At 31.1% G+C, this 18,744-nt stretch overlaps 1 protein-coding gene across 2 annotated transcripts in view; it reads left to right on the plus strand.

Annotated features, from left to right (window-relative positions):
* LOC113393991 (protein N-terminal asparagine amidohydrolase) overlaps positions 1-18,744 on the plus strand; it is a 58,404-nt gene that overhangs the window by 23,014 nt on the left and 16,646 nt on the right. For both annotated transcript variants that reach the window (XM_064217308.1, XM_026631148.2), the window contains exon 2: positions 10,507-10,559. The gene's annotated coding sequence lies outside the window, so the exon portion shown is untranslated. The remainder of the gene's footprint in view (positions 1-10,506; positions 10,560-18,744) is intronic.

Raw genomic sequence — 18,744 nt, forward strand, 5'->3', positions numbered from 1 at the left:
AAATTAAAAATACAACAAAACATCGACACGAAATATACATACAAGACTCAACTTTTGATATTTGAATGTTTTTGCTACTTGTTGCTAAGAGGGTGGAGCTTAAGTTTATTCACGCAAGCGCAAAAACTTTTATGATAAATATTTACTCGTAATTTAATGTCACTATTGCGTAATAAAATCTAAACTTTGCGTATTAAAATTAGCCTTATATTTTAATAATGTTCTTTGTTGGATACATCATTACGGTGAAAGTGATTATCCCTGAAATTGATCAGTGTTAGATAACTTTTAAATAAACATCATAACATGTGGTATCAACATTGCAATCACAAATTTACCATCGAATATAGATAGGATCTGTCAAAGATGCGAATGCGTCAAAAGAATTAATGACCAATAGTTGGCCACTTGCGTACACGCACAATAGTAAAGGAGTATGACGTTTGGCGTCATAGCGCTTTAAGCGCTTGTAAAGCGTCACGCACACTAAGATAATAAAGTTGCCTCGTTTGATTTAGTTCTTTTGTAGTGCGACACTCTATCCGAATATATAAATAATCTAAGATACTAAACCAATCACGGTTATCCATAGAATAATAAAAAATCTGATATAGTTTAATATACGGTTATTCCAGTGTCAAGATTATTTCTGTCTTATCTTGTGGGTTTAGATAATAATTATTAGGAGATTTACATGAACTAATCGCCTCAAAATTATTTGCTTTATCGAAAATTAAAAGTAGGTATAGCAATATACCTATAAACAAGTTAAATGTAGAGTTGAGACAAATAATAATTCTTGGAAAAGGATAATTTTTGTGATATATATTTTTTCGATCTAATCGACTGTGTTTTAAGCAAAAAATGCATAAGCAGGTAGCAATACCAAGCCATATAAGGCTTAATTCCTTTTCTTCAATTATATTGTAATTCTTATGTATAACAAACATCGCAATTCAGTGGGAAAGTTATGCCATCATTATTGAGCGTGTGTACATTGCAAACAGCCATTGGACTGTCAACGATGTCCCAAAAGATACCACTGGAAACTATGACTATACAATGCGATGGGGGAATTCAACATTGACTATTATAACCGACCGCTCACCTCTTCGTCCGCATCTACGAATGCAATAAATGATTTTTTATATTATTTAGCTGACTTATACGTTTCAACTAGATTTGTGGATCGCCCGCGAAATTTATTCAATAGATTATTAGGAATTTCGAAACCCATGACAGGTTTTGATTTAATTTCAAACTAAACTGACGACGTCTGTTTGCACGTTTTACATTTGTTTTATAATTATGCTTACAAAATATTCTTATTTTCTTTATTTAAAGAGAGTATATGATGAAGCGATGTGCTTGCTTATCAAGTACTTATGACATATGGATCTCTGGGCAAGTTATTTGAAATGCGGAACACATGAACTTGGAGAGAAATTCGGACACATTATTTGTTAACAGAGTTGACCCTTTTATTTTGATATATGTGTTTTGTTTTGTATTGAATACGTTTAGAAATATTAATAATAATGATTTTATTTAAAGTCTAGAAAATGCTAGAAACAGATTCTTAAAATCGCAAAATGTAAGTTTTAAATATTAAAATAAAATTAAGTGACTTTTTAAAGTGTCATTTGTTAAATATATTTAATGTGCATATTTAAATATCCTAAGTTGACTGTACTTACGTTGAATAAGGGCTTGCTGTTCGCATGTCTTCTAGTCTTTAACCCTTCAGCTAATAGCTTCTACGTGACTACATATGTTCGGATCTCGACCGTTAATCTCAGCTTTTCTTTAAGCGAACAGACTTAATGTGTTGTCGCGAATCAACGTATTACATTTACGAGTTACTTTATACAAAACGGCAGTCTTTTTTCTCTTATTTTATTTTTCTATTTATCGTAACATGTGACTAACATTTCTGTATATATTATGTAAACTAATAAATCATTCTTTACTATTGAACGAACGGTGAATGACAGCTGATCTGGTTTAATATGATGTCGTATGTTATCATTCTTGTTTACTGCACTAATAACTACCTTGTCGGTTTTGTAGCTAGATATAAGGCAGATCGTGAAATGTTGGGCTTATGTCCTATGTCGAGCCAACACAACGTTTAATTTGATTTTTATGTCAATAAATCTCAGTACCAGCCGGAATCAAAGTTGGAAGTGTGTCAACTATCGTCCGTTAAAAAGTAGGAAAAGTCGCTGGTCTTGCGTCTGAACTTTTTCCAGTCGTGTCGGATTTGACGTCCGATCGAACTGTTAGTGACGAATAGAGAGTGCAGATATGTTGCGTACAGTTGCGCACTATATGCTCTAAGTATACTCTATTCCAACTATAGTAGGAAAAAAGTCAAATAAACAACATTTGACAGCAAATTGACGCGATATCATTGGTTGAGAGCTTGATTGATCTATGGATTTGCGAAAAAATTAAACTTATCGGGATTTTGGAAGTAAAATTAAAGTGGAAATAAGCAGTTAAGTGTAATAGTGTTGTTTTATAAATAAAGATATATTAATCATAAACTCTTAGTAGTGCACAACATAGCTGAGTTATTAGCAAATAGCATGAACTACGTAAATCTAAGAATAGTTTATCCATTTTCCTACTTCCATTGGAATAGGCTATAGTTGGTTTAGTCTCCCTTTAAATTGGCCGCCGTGGGCGAAATCGATGTACTACGAGTACTCTGATAAAAATATTACATTCTTTAAATTTAAAATCAGAATGAATGGCATAAAAGGTAATCCGAACTAACATAATGTATAATTGAAGGAATAATTAAATACTTCTAGTAATAAAACATCAATAGAATAGTAAAAATATCTTAGTTAAATTAGCGATTTAATTGATTTAAGTCCTGATGGAACCGGTCAGGGCGACGGGAAGTCTTTAATTACAATTAATGCAACTCCACACATTCGCACTTTGTATGTTAGTTTTTATGCGTGTCGTATAGATATGACTAACATCCGCTCGGGACCATCTGCTGCGAGTGAACGTTTGATGTCATCTTAAAGTATTTTATCTTCGTAATATATATCGTTTTCTGTAACTTGATTGTTATTTTATAGATTGAACGTTAAATAAATATCAGTACTTTGTAGTGTTTATTTGACTATGTAGGTTTTATATAAAATGTAACAAATCGTAATCCAAATATAACAATGGATATTACGTTCGGTATGTTTAAATTTTTAATAAGAAAATTAAGCGACTGTTTAAAAAAAACATTTTAATCAGTGTCATCTTTCATACAAGTCGGTACAGGAAAGCATTTTGAAGTAATTTGGTGCGTAATGATTTATCTACTTTGTACCCTGAGAACGAACGCTTAACTAAAGTTTGCTAATATTCGACGTTGACATAATAATATCGAGGTCAGAAGAATAAATTAAACAACAAAATATTTTACAAGAATTATGGTCTAAATAATTTCGCACATATCGTTATATTGTTGTTGCTATCACGTGAAATTGATAAAATTAATATCTACACGTCGAATACGTCTACATACGAGTAACATTATCACGACTACCAGTTGAGTCGAGTGTCGTTAAAACCAGATACTGCTATGATAGAGTCTTGATATCATTCGTCACAGTATATTTTAGAAACATTTGATAATTTTTAAAATCAACTCTGACTTGACGATGTCGTTGATTTATTGGTAAGGTTGCGTTTGGACGGTACTTTAAATATACTGAATGGTATTTCGTATGTTCAATATGGATTCTTCCTTATAATTATTTATTCACAGAAAATTTATATCGTCACAGCATTGACTGTTTTCTTTAGATTTACTCGCTTTCTTGCTTATTCGGTTATCAAAATGTTTTCGAAATCTCTTTATTATAGTACGGGTAGAGATTTTTGCAAGCCATCTGACCAGTTAGTATCCATTTTATAGTTTTTTTTTTTATGGTAAGTGAGCCAATGTTATTATTATTTATTTTTATATTCAAATGTAGTTCGTCGTATTTCCATGTTTTAATATTTAACCGACTTTACGTACTTGTAACTGAAGGAAAAAACGGTTTTATTGGTGTCACCCACTCATCAGATATTCTATCGCACAAACAGCAATACTATTGTTGTGAATGAGCCAGTGTAAATACGGACACAAGGGACGTAACATCTTATCTCCTGTGGTTGGTGGTGTATTGGCTATGTAAGGATTAGTTATTATTTTTTAACGCCTATGTTTATTGGCGGTGGTCACCACTTACTAAAAAAATGTTTGATCAATTTAAACTATTGCAAGTTGATTGGTGTAAGGTAGTGTTTATATTTAGAAGTATGTGTTAATAGGCGTATGGTTGCAATTGCACTTGCTATTAGGTGTACAATTTATATAACCTCATAAAGAACATAACACTAAAAACTACCGATAGTTACAACTTTGTATGGTTTTATCACCGAAACTGATATATTGCGTGGTGCGTGCGTGTGTGTGTAAGACGTGGCTGTTTATGAGTATATTTATTTGACAGAAGATGGATGCCTGGAGTCGAGTTCCTTATAGCTGTCGTTTGTTCTTGAATTTATTGGACACGAAGTAACGGTCGCGCCCTCAGCTGTCCTTCGGTTAGTGGTTCCCGTGATATATAACTGGAACGCATAGTTATTGCCAGTTGATAGCTTCATATTATCATATAATGTTATTTACCTATTCAGTATTTTATATTTATCTACGAAATGTAAATCTATTAAATATTTACCGAACAACAAATTTATAAATATTACAAAAAAAAAAAAAACAATTTTGGTAGTTTTAATTTTATATAAAATATTTATATTAAGATTACGTTCTTTTTTTTAATTTAATTTATTTTTATAAAAACGATTTTGAGGCTTGTGTTCCTCATTACAAGTACAAACTTTGGAAAGTTTCGAATTTACCCTATTAGAATCAGTTATAAACAAACACTAAACAATATATTCATATATTCACTGTATGTGAAACGCAAGAGACTTAGTATGTAAAGCCATTATTTATGTCATCGATATAACGAAGATTTATAAGATGGTTATAGTTTTAATTTATTAACTGCAACAAACGTTTGCGGTAAGTGACCTGGGTACTTTCTAATTTCCCAGAAGTTACTTCTGCTTAAGTTCCTTTAATAAATAAATGTACTTGTGTAGATAAATGTGTGCGTTCATCTTATCGGTCATTTGACTAATGTTGTAATAGATTAATTTAAAAGCGAGTTAGTGCCAATACGTCAGAGTTATCGACGGAATCATCGTCGTATATCTCTCACATGATCGTTAATTTGTCATCATGATTTGAATAGTAACTCTCTTGCTGTATTCCGAAAATTAATCCTCGCAGCTTTATCTAAGGCTTAAAGTAAAAGTATATTGTATTTGGTTTCTTGATTTTTTTTTCATTTAATGTATATTTTAATACAATAATCATTCATTTGTACTTCTTTTATAATTAGGCTTAGCGTAGGTATGCTTTTGATTGTTACTTATACGACTAGTACTTAATTGTAATTTTTTATCTTAATCGTTATTGCATGCGGTGTTTACCTATAAATAACATATCATTTTAGTTTTACTAGTTTATAAGCAAAATACTGTAATAGATATATACAAATGCTATATTGCTAGTGAACCGACAAATTAAAAAAAAAAAAAAATAGACATTGATATCTTCGTGAGCGGACATTTCGTTTATTGGTTAAATAATATGAACACTTCAAATAATACGATTATTATAATCGTATGTAAATCGATGTGATAGTTTATATCTATTTGAATGAAGTTGATTAAGTTTTATTGTTTATTTAATCCTTTATATTTCAAGTACGCGATACATTTGTTGCAATGAATGTGTACTAACTAGCAGTGGCGGTGTTATTTATGACGACCGATACAATCGACCCGGACTTGTCAATCACCTAGTACATACCAGATGAAGCCAGACGAACTTGGCCGTGGGACGCTCCGATTGATTTTAAATCCTACGTTATGTGTTATAAGTGTCACGATCGGAAAGCACGATCGTGCAGTGTTGGTGCAAGTTGACTGCGATGATCCATCATTCACGAGTCCAAGCGCGTAACGAGCCTTTATTCGAGAGTAGAAAGATGTGCTCGCGACGGTTTTTACACCCTCCTGCGTTCTTATTGATGGATCACGAATTTGTATTAGCTTATCGTTTTAAAATATACATCTTGATCAACGTCAGTCCGTTTCGTACAAAGGTCCCTAACCTACCTATGCGTAATCTGTGGTTTTATCTGAGCATGTGTTAAGTATCCTGTAATTGTTGGCTATTCATTTCTGTAAATGGACATTGTTATTCCGAAGCTTTCATTTCAATGGCATCAATGGGATGACTTTGAAAGCCACGAGTTGCTATCGGATCCACATAATTGAATAACTAATGAAATCGAGACTCCCCACGTGAATAAGTGACGTTCGTACGGAAGAGATCACCCTAACGATCGTCAGATGTTATCTTAACATTGACATTTCAATACTACACGGATCAATTGTGGTAGGCGAACGTTCACTGGTAGAAATATGGTAGCGTTTCTACATTTGGAATAGAGGATGTGTATGCGAGTGTTCGGCTTATACAAGTATAGACTTCGGATTTAATTTACAAAAGGTATCCTTTATAAAAGTTAAAAAAAAACTTTGCATTATTTAACATACTAATATCATCAATGATAAAATTTTTGTACGACTTATAACAAATCATAATACATTTACAGGTGTTTTTGAATTCTCTTATACTATTTAGAACTTCATTTAGTAGCTAATTAATATTATTTTGTATATAGATCAAATAAATGTTAATATTGATATTTTTTCATTGTTCAATATAGAAGCGTTACACTTAAATTGATTGCCAATTTAAACGGTTCGGAAAGATACCCTGACCTGAGAAGAACCGGCGTGTGACAAAATGAGATTGTTTACATATATTCCATATGACAAAGAAATAGTCAGGAGGCGATACAATAATACATATAAAATTAGTATCTGAATACGAATATTTTAATTACTAAGAGTATATTGCTGTAAAAATTAATAAATGTTTTCACTTATCTTACGGAAATGCCATAAAAGTAAATATAAATAGGTTTTAATTTGAAAATAGGAAAATCTGTTTGAATAATATAGTTATTTTATTCGATGTATTCCTAACCTGAATGCGATCGCTTTGATTAAAGTTTAACTACTGCATACGGTACCTTTGATCGCGTAATCGTCGATAGATTATATATTCAACATTACGACTGTCCTAATTTCGAGCATGTTCTATGTAAAATAAATACATTTCCTAATGTTTCTGCTTTTAAGGAATCAACTGCATATGTAAGTTAATAACAACCTGTAAATCTCCTACTGTTGGACAAAAGGCACCGTTGCTTTCAATGCAGATTTTCATGAGATGCATGTAAGTTTCCTCACGATATATTTTTTAACTACTGAGTAATCATCGGTTAAAATTCAAGTGTTATAACCACTGGGCCAACTCGGCTCTTTAAAAGTTAAAAATAAAGTAAGTCTCTAAATGTACTACTGCTGAGCTCATCACCTTTTGAGAGAAGGTTTTGAGGCTAATTCCACTTCACTATACTATGGGCTAGCGGATACGCATATGACAGAATTTTATTGAAATTGTAAATACAATTTTAACACTAAATAGACATGTTAAAAATAAAATTAACATCCCCGTTTCGAATGCTTGATTGTTATTGTAAGAGTTTAAATTACTGGTCAAGAATTGTAAGATTATTTTTATTACCATCCACGGTCCTTAAGTTTGTGTCTTGGTAATGTTCATAGTTCACGCAAAATGTTTACAATGTTTTAATTTGGTATTTTAAAACTATTAATAATGCCTTTAACGAGAAAAACTATAGTACAAGCTATTGAAGTTTTAGTGTTTTTGAATTAAAATAATTATTTTCGTATATTTTAAATATGACTCTGCTTATGTTTACGGTCTTTTGGACTGTCAAATCGATTATTTTAACAATCGCAAATTTTGAAATACAATCGTTGTAAGACATCTTTTATATTCTTAAACATTGTGTGAATGCTTCTCTTTGTCTGTTCCGTGTAAGGTAACCAAAACTCACATTCCAAGTTTATACAAAGCGGATATAGATTTACGGTTGTATAAATGATTTTGGATTTAATTTTATTTATCGTAACGTACTAGTACGATATATCTATCTATCTACGAGTCGTGTTAGTGTTTTATGTGCTATGCTAGCAATGATTAATAGTGTTGTCGATGCGATAGCGCGATGACTGAGAGACGTACGGCCTGACAATATTGTCTCATTTCATACTAATGACGTTTTGAACGTTTATTATCTGTATATTGATTATCTTGATTGTGCAATGTTACTTTCTAATGTAAACATTGTTCGTTGTGAATGTATAAAATCGGTAAATTATTATTTAAGTGAAACTTAAAATGTTTTTTTTTTTTTAAATAAACACAGTAACAAAAGTCATGACGTGCCGATGCGAATATTACATAAACGCAGGTCCATAGATCATGTTATTTTACAAAAACGTTGTAATACAACACCACGAAATTACTGTAATTTGTATTTGAAGCGTCGATACTTCGACATCAACATGCAATCGGTCTAAATTACTCAATAACGCGGTCAGTGTTGGATCTTCTGATGTTCTAATGCTATTGTTCTTACAACAATGTACCTCTCTCTATGCGTCTTTTAAAACGTCGTGACTTTCACTAAATAAATATGCCAACAATATACTTTTAACAGAGACAAGAGGTGTTTAGTCAAGAGTAACTTATTAAAAAACTTCAAGGCCGACTAACACAATGCGTATAGATTTAAGAATTCTTTAACTAATACGAATATTTATAAGTTTCGTAAATATATATTATTTTATTAGTCAAGCAAATTTCGACCTTATCTTGTTTAATACAGGAGTCAGTTTAATTTGATTCGAATACTGTACATTATCGTTGTCTAGACACAGCTATCACTCATTAAAAATAAGTTTCGTCGCGGTCTTTGCTTCAATATATTTTTTGTTTCATTTCTCGGAATTGAGATAACGCGTAAACTGCGTTCGAACTGTTGCTTTTTTTCACGCTATTTATACTATTTCAAGTGTATCAACATTTATAGAAATTCGATACTTTTAAAATTTACGGTTAAATGATAGATAGAGTTCTGTCAATAGCAAAAAATATAGATAAGATAAAATGAAATGAATCATTCCACAAATAATTTTACTGTGATGTTCTTGTCCCCGTTGATAAGATTCCATTTTACTTCGGTTAAACTTTTTCTTACAGACATTGCCTAGTAGATCTTGTAGATTTTAGTCAAAGCTTCCGGGTTTCAATCTGCATATGCATCACTGAGTTTTTATGTGATTAATTCGAGTAAATAATGTTAAATATGCATGTCTCGTTTGAATTTCTGACACATCTGTCTCTACTGTGGTGTACGAATAAGTTTCAAGTCTCTTATGAGATGAAGTAGAAGTCCAGTCTAGAAGTGTGAAACATTTTCAGACTCTTATTTGAAATCTTGTGACTCCACAATGATTTGCAAACTCCTTAAAATAAACTATTACACTACGCCTTTGAATTAATTTCATCTCAGTATCCGCAAGAGCTTTATAATGATCGTGGCAACGATCCCTTGCGCTCCGTAATGAAGATATCGTCTGATCTTCTTTATTGCAATAATAAAATATATAAATAGTTGGAGAAAGATTTACAGTCTACTTGAACATGCTAGTTAAAGCAGGAAATAAAGTATTGTTATCTTTGATTTCCTATTAAAGATGTTGGAGCCAATGCATAATGTGAAATATTATATATTTCTACGTATACTTAGTCTATTAATAAGTTTAAAGTTCATGTTGAAAATACATTGAAAAAATAGGCGGTAACTTTACATTACGTAGTCTACTTATATAAAGAATAATTAATTTTGAATTTGGATTTTTTTATTTTGTTGCGTTGTTAATTGATGTGATGCAAATTAAACGGCCAATATTTGCTACTCTTCAAATATTTTTATTGGTTTAATCAATACATTTCATACATTTGTTATTTCCTTTAGTTAAAATTTCGGTCGTGTTTTTTTGTTAATGTTTAAAAATAGGCGGTTTTGTCTGTTGTGTTATGTAGCAACCTGTTCGGTTCCGAGTAGGGCATTCACCGCGGTCGGACGTGCATAAATAATTGTATTACGTTTTTTTTTCATCGGTATGACAGAAATTACTAATTCTACGACTTTTATTCAGAGGTGTGAGCTTCTTACACAGATTATTAATTTGCATTTTTTCGTAATGAAATTAAGGATAGGTTGTTTATTTATTTTTTTAAATGTATTAATACTCATATAAATCGAGTGTGATTAAGAGTGAAATATTTATTAACAAAATGTCTTATTTTATATGAATTGATTTTAAATTTAAAACTCGATATGTTTTTCTTTTTTGCAGATATTTGATTTTCAACGAGTCTGCATATCGATGTTTCAAACAGTAATATAAATGTGAGTACTCATTAATATATTTTACGTTTTATAAAATTTTAAAAGATTAAAATCATGAAGTTTTCTATAATGTCCGATTAATTTAATAAAACAGTTATCTATTTCTTTTGTTTTAATAGTGAGCTAGTGTAAAGCGACTTAAAAAAAAAGAAAAGAGGTTTTATGTTCGGCCAAAGCTTTTTTGCTTTATCAGTATTAAACTGTATTCTATTGAATAATCTGAATCTATACTAAAATTGTACTACGATTCCATTTAAAACTCTTGAGCCTATTTATGTATCGACAGTTCGCGTATAGACCTCGCTAACGTTCTATTATATTAGATGAAAGCCTGCAATTACGTCGACGTCTCAATTACTGTTTTAGAAGAAAATGTAATTTAGGCTGTTTGCTGTTTCGAATTATAATTAATCGGTGGATCGTGGAAGATTAAGACTAATGTAGCTTACACATAGTTTTTATATAACGTTTGATATTTGTATGTGTTTTTTATTAACATGTTTAGGTTATTTCGGTATCATGCGTAACGGTAATATTAAATTTGCTATATATAGCTGTATTTTTTTTATGATTTGTCGAATATGTATTATGAATTCAATATAAAAAATTTAAAACGTTATAAGTAGATATTTTTGTTTTTAAATAATTTGTTTATTCTATAGATGTGATATAATTTTCCGATTTCGATCAGGGCTCTCTTAACGGAGAGTAACAAACTGTGCTGCAGATTGGCCAAGTGCACACAAACACAGATGTCCTCTCCAGTCGTTCTCATAATCCGATGGGACAGCAATGTCAGGCAATCATAGAGAGTTTAGACGCCGGAGCATCTCCTTTTACTTGCTCTCCGTACGGGCGTATTAACGCTACCAACTTTGTTCGGCTGGTGTCGAGTATTTATTAACAGAAAAACTTAATTCATTTTAATGTTTGGACGCGGGATTAGAACCCCAAGAGCTCTGGATCTACTTCACAAGCTGGCTATTAGACCAATGACGCAGTCTAATTATTTTTTTTTGTTATTTAATACTGGCTGAAGTTACTTATAAAACCTTCTTAATGTATGAGTAATTCTTATCATATTAGACGTGGTATTAATATATTAGAAGTTCCAAAACTATTGGTTTAGCTTTTTGGTCATACTATTTTTCCTTCCTGTTGCTGTTGAAGACAACGTACCAATTAGTTATTTTAGAAATTATGTTAAGATGGTTAGCTTAACCTCACAGTTTTATTAAATTGGTTATAAAAAGTAAAGTTGAAGTATTAGTTTGATAATCTGAAGTTGCTTGATTCTCGCGTGTGTCGTGTGTACTCATTGTAGGTATAATAAACCTTTACTATTTATTTGCGACATAAAATATTGCAATAAATAATGGTACGTTTAAAATACTAATATCCTAACCGCACTCTGATTTTGATCTCATCTGATATGCTTATCTTGATAGCTCTATCACGCTCCTTCCATGTCCTCTTCGTTATATTAGAAAGGGACAGTAATATTTCCTGGTTCGTTTTGAAATGTAATTATTGCTAACTAATGAGTTACAAGAGTTCTTGGAAGAGCAAATTGCGGAGGATAAGCGCAGGTTGTGAAATGAGTTTTAATAAACATCGCTTAAGCGATCGTCATCTTGAGCTATAAACAAGTAGTAATTTACGTTTTGATGTTTTAATTGTACGCCTTTTCATCTTTGGAATGCAATATTAATGATTATACTATGTAATGCGATTTCTATCTCGTTCTATTAATAATAAACTTATAATATAAGTGCAGTCAAACAGACGTACTATGAACTTCTAGCGTGTAAACTACCCAAGGCTGGGCGGTTCTGGGGCTAATACCACGCTGCTCTAATGCGAGTTGTTAAATACACATTACTATTTTTTTATCCGACACGTGCAATATCTTCATGTTTTGAGAACCATGGAAGTGGTGTAAATTAATTAATTTAAAGTGATCTCGGCACAGAAGAACAAAAGGGAAAAGAAAATCGACCGATTTCGAATTTCGATTTTCGAAGGAAATTCAATGAAAGTGAAAATAACTCACAATACACACAAACATTAGCAACCTGTAAATATCCCAGTGTTGGGCGAAAGTCTCCTCTCGCTTTGAGGAGAAGGTTTTGAGCATTCCACCACGCTGCTCCAATGCGGATTGGTGGAACTGCTCCAATGCGGATTGGTGGAACTGCTCCAATGCGGATTGGTGGAACTGCTCCAATGCGGATTGGTGGAAACTAACTCAATTGTTGTCATTTAATGGTTTTGTATCTACTATGAAATTGTCTAAAGCCGTCAAGACTTCGGACATGGCCGTACAAAAGATTTACGCGTTAAACGTAGCTCTGCCGTTTTTTTTAAGTGGGTTAATAAGCAATTGTCTACATAATTGTTCATTCTTGATCACGTCACTAATCTAATTTACAAATATAAATGTAGATATATTTTCAGCTTTTTCTATTGACACTGTAGTATGATTCACTATCTCTAAGATAAATATACCATTAAAAGTTATTCAATGTATCGTTCTAATCTAAACGGGCTTGAGAAATTATGTTGTTGATAGCATGTGTAAGTAATTTTTATAAATTTATTTGAACCGTTTATGTAGAGACGGCTATTGATAAATCAATCTTTGTCCATACTATTTATATATATTTAACTGCACTTGAATGTGATGCTTGAAAGAGAATAATTGATTCTAAAAACAAATATAGATAAAAAAATATATCATATATTTTGTATATAATTATCGTACCAACTGTTGTGATAGTTTACAGTTACACATAAATGGTTACCTCAAAAATGGTCTATTTTGGAGGCAGAAGTCTTTTAACGCGATGCTGGTTTAAGTATAGGATCAAATTCGAGTCACAATAGAAAAGTTTCTGAGGCAAAAATGAGTTTGATCGTTGTTTTGCAATACTCGTATTAGTTTTCAATTTTTTGTTATCAAAGACACTTACCGAAACGGATTTTGTTTTAAATTCTAATTAGAGAAAATAACGGGTTTACTTATAAACTTTATTGAACGGGCGATTAATTAAACGATGCGGTCTTCTTCTTTCGAATGTGAAATCACTAATGACAGAAAGATAAATCAGTCTATAATTAAACAGCCGCTTAAACTTATAAGGATATATTACTATAGCGAAACAAAAAGTAAACATTCCAAAAAACAAAACAGAGGGTATTTTATTCTGACTTATCACAATAGTCTTACGACAGATAGCTATTCGTTTACGTCTAAAATCGATTATCCACGGTAACGCCTCACAGATAGTACGATGTACCTACTTTGCAACATAGTGAGCTGAGTTTGCTTAATAACACAGGCGGAGTAGCGGATAGAATATTGGTTTTTGTTTTTGTTTAAGGCCGTTTCTTCATCGCAAGTTAACTTTATAACGAGTATTAATTTATTATTTTATTTTTGTCTTATAAAATAGTATTCAAATAGAGATTATTTTTCTACACACACACACATACATATATATATATATATCAAAAAACAAATTTATTAATCGATTTATATTATTATTTTAGACAAATTGGTTGTTTTCTAGAATTTATATTCTCTTATTATGTAACTAATTTCACTTTTGAATATTTTTTTGAATATATATATATATATATTTCTCTCTTTCTTTTATATAGAGCTAGCGACCCGCACCGGTTTCATTAAATTCAATTCAATGCTGATAAAAATTAAAAAGTAAAGGATAAAAAATGTTTATTGTGGGTTATCCCTAAGAGATAGACATATAGATAGCGGACTTTTTTGAGGAACTTTTTGAGGTGTACAATACTATAATACATTATTTTGATCTATCTCGTAGGGTTCAGCCAGCATATGCAATGTAAGCGCAAAAAAATGTTTATTTACGACATTACTTCAGAAACTTCTAAAATGATCAGTGTTTCTCTATTATATTAGGCATGTATTATACATATAAACCTTCCTCTTGAATCAATCTATCTATTAAAAATAAACCGCATCAAAATCCGTTGTGTAATTTTAAAGATCTAAGCATACATAGGGACAGACAGCGGTAAGCGACTTTGTTTTATACTATGTAATGATGTTATTTTAATTTATTTTTTCTTGTTGTTTTAATTCATGAGGGATTTTAAATAAAAATAATTTCTTAACGTTTTATTCTCAAACGTTGTTAATGTATATCATTAAATCTATAAAAAAAAAATTGCGAATGCTTATACTTAAGCGTTCACATATGTATAGTCATAAAATAAATATTTAAATTGTACATATTCTTATTTTTTTGTTCGTAAGTTTTATCTAGCCTAGATTTGACGTGATTTGTCCAGTTAAATGGCAACGAGATGTCTGGCTGAAAATAACGGGTGATCCCACGCGCGTGCGCAGGACACGTAGATCGCCAGCTGATGATTAGACACAAAAGTTCATTTACATTTGTAGTCTTATTATTAAAGACATAAGGCTTAAAATGTAATGACCTGGAACCGTACCGGTAGCCTTCTTATCTTCAGTAACTTTGCTACCTACGTGTAACTTGTAAAGGAGCCTTTGTAAGTATGAACTCAAAAGATCAAGTTGTTTTTTATTACGCGCTATGAATAATATTTTTTTTTTTTTTTAAATCTATATCTATACATTAGTAGGTTATGTATTATAGACAAGTTTTTAGATATTAATCTATACTGATAATAGATATGCTGTAAACTTCTAAGACAGACATATGCATTTTTTTTAAATTGGCTCTTTTAGGAGAGTCACTATGGGGATGAAGGGGTGTATGAAAGTTCTTTAGTTTTAAACATAAAAAGGGGTATGTAGGCTGTTGAAAAAAAGTTACAAAATACTTTTAATGAGTGAATTATGAACCCCGTATGGTGTTGCCATACTTTGTCATATTATGAACATTAATATTTACTATTCACTATTCGGTACAAATAACAAGCAATGATATCAGGTTTTTTTAATTAGGCCACAATAGGATTTGAATAGTAAGAGGATGAAATTCAATAAATTAAATAAATTTAATATTTGAAAATAGAAGGTAAATTGTGTTCCCGTTTATTTAGACTTTAAATATAACACGACTTTATAATTTATGTCAACTTCACCCTAAAATTATTTAAGTAGAGCCGAATGTTATTGTAGTTTACGGTTTGTTTTTTCGTCTTTACATATATAAATTTTAATAATTATTAAAATTCTTTATTTTAACAAATTATAATAATTACATATACTGGCAATTCTGGACATATGCCCCTTCTCAGTATTGGAAAAACGAGTTCTTAGTCCACCACGCTGGTTAGTGCTGGTTCAAGGCAAGCCTTAACTTCGGAAAGTCGCAATTTGTGCCGTGGAATTTTTGTGTTGTAGTCCATCAGTCTCCACACTAGGCTCATTCTACTTCCTAATATATTTTTTATCTATTATTTAAATCTATATGATCAGAACCTTCAAATAACACAAAAGTTATGGATTTTCGTGATAAACTAAATTCCACGCGGTCAAAACTGTGGGATCAGCTAGTTGTAAACAAACTTTATTTTAATTAACCCATTATTTAAAAAAGGCATTACAATTAATAATTATATTTGAAATTGGGTCGAAAACTACCCACTGTAAATATTATATCAAACAATACAAAATACATCTCCGACTGACTTAAACGGGAACGTGTATTGAATCGCCAACACTTCGAGTCACGATCTTTAATTTTAAATCATTTATGAGAAAGGCGTTCATAGAAATGCACACGTCTAAACTCTACGCTGAAATTCTATTTATGCGAATCAAATGCACGTCAGTTTCTATCGTATCCTGTCACGGGTCTGAGGTATAATGGATTTCATGTGAAATTGTTTTAAGTTTTCCCAAGATAGATTGGTTTGTCTACGCTATAATTTGAAACAAAAATATTTTAAACTTGATTTAATATAAACATGTTATTTTTGTACTTTACATGTTATATATAAATAAGCTCTGTTGTTGAGGTAGATTAGAGTAGAATAGAATTAAGCCTAACATAATACGTCAATGTTTTAAGGCCTGACTTAGGTAGTTTTTGTTTATAGCATCTAATACCATTAAAAAATTAAGCGCTTGAACCGCCACAGTGGCGGGAAGCCAACCTACTTATATATAAGTGAAATAAAATTTTAAAACATTCAAATAAACTAACGTCAATAATAATAATAGTTTATCTGGCACAACAGATTCGTAGCTATCTTGATACGATACTCTTTCTATTTATGGGTTATAACGGCTTCATAACGCCACCGAAGGGTTAAGACATTGTCGATCGATGGGTCGATTTTAAATGTTCAGTATAACACAATATAACAGTTTTAACGTGATTAAATGAAATATTTTATGAATTCTGATCTCCTTTCCGCCTTAATTCATTTGATATGGCTACCCTGGTCACGGTTATTCCCGTTTTGACGCGACATGTCGTGTCCGTTATGCGGGATATTAATCTATATGCAAACTGCCGGGCCTAGACTTGCGGCGAGATGTTCTCGTCTTAGTATAAAATATAATCATACGGAAGTCAACATTCGTTCGTGTATGTGTATTATTATCATGGCCGATGGTTGTGTCGAAACTTTCACGGAATTATTTACTGGTCTGTGTTTTCATATTTACTCGACCAGGTTGGGCTTTGTGCAAGTCGGTTTGAGTAGATCCTACCCACTCATCAAATTTTCTACGAACAAACAGTTATACTTGATATTGTTGTGCTCAAGTTTGAAGAGTCAGAGCCAGTGTAATTACACAAGGCACAGATATAACTTCATTATTCCCAAGGTGGGTGGTGCATTTGCGAAGTAAGCAATATAAATGAGATGGCCCTTTTTTCGAATCTGCCTACATACTGTTTTTTTTTTACTAATGGTATTTTAGAAACGATCATAATAAAAGTAAAAAAAAAAATCGCCAGACGTCATAATGTTTACTTAATTGATTTAGTATCGTCTGTTGAAAGTTGCTAATAAATATTTACTGCAAAATATTACTAATTCAGTATGATAAAACTCGTTATTAATGATTTTGACATTGGCCTTTAGGAAGCAGTAATGCAATTTGTGAGGTCAGCGTCAAATCGTTTCTCTATTAATATTTATGGCTCCAATTCTTTTTATTTTTATCAACGTTTCATATGAACAACGCTAAGTGGAATACATATTTTTAAATGTATCACGGTCGATAAATAAAATTTATTAATCTATTTATATTATTATTTTAGACAAATTGGTTGTTTTCTAGAATTTATATTTTCTTATTAGGTAACTAATTTCACTTTTGAATATTTTTTTAGTAATAATAATCAGAATCGATATTTTATCGTAATTGATTTCAATATTTCGTTTTTAGTGAAAGTTTAGTTTTCTTTCTGTCATATTCGTTTTTATTTGTGTTTTTATTTCATCTCATATGTTTTTCTATTTACATATTACTGACTGAATGTATGTCTCATGACCGGATTTGGCCATGGTTTCCATTTTCAACATAAGAGAAATAGGTATAAAGACCTTTATTCTCATAAGAATGTTACAGTTCACTTAAAATGAGATTAAATAAATGGTTTTGTATTTTCATAACAAATACAAAAACTATACAGGATGTTTGCAAAAATAATTTAACATTATTCTCAATAAACAATTTTATTGTCTTAATAATCTGTTTTCGTTAGGCAATTTATTATACAGCACAATTAAATGTTCTTGCATTGTGAAGTATTTAGTAACTTTTTTTTCAAGATACTGCTTTTGTTCAAAAACATCGGGGCGCTATCTAATCTATTTCTTCACTTTTATAGTTCGATTAGATGACAAGAAGTCGTGTGCTTTCCGAAGGACGGAAAACAGAGAATTTCTTCACCGAATAAAAAAACAATAATTTATACCCTAGCCATTAGACCAACAAGGTAGTTCCAATAAATGTATTACTTACTCGTAATATAAATCAGATATTTATAATATTGTATGTTAAAACTGAAATGAACGGTATTCGTGTTGAATGAACGTTAATATGGAAGCAAGAAGCTGCTTCGACATTATTCAATGTCTTTGTTAAATAGGGTTGTCAATATGTATTATTTTAAATTTTATTTATAATATTTTAATATATTAAACGAATACTTTAATAGATAATAGATTTAATAGTATATAAATTATTGAA

The sequence above is a fragment of the Vanessa tameamea genome, chromosome 16 (genome assembly GCF_037043105.1).
Source record: "Vanessa tameamea isolate UH-Manoa-2023 chromosome 16, ilVanTame1 primary haplotype, whole genome shotgun sequence".
Classification (NCBI taxonomy): Eukaryota; Metazoa; Arthropoda; class Insecta; order Lepidoptera; family Nymphalidae; genus Vanessa; species Vanessa tameamea.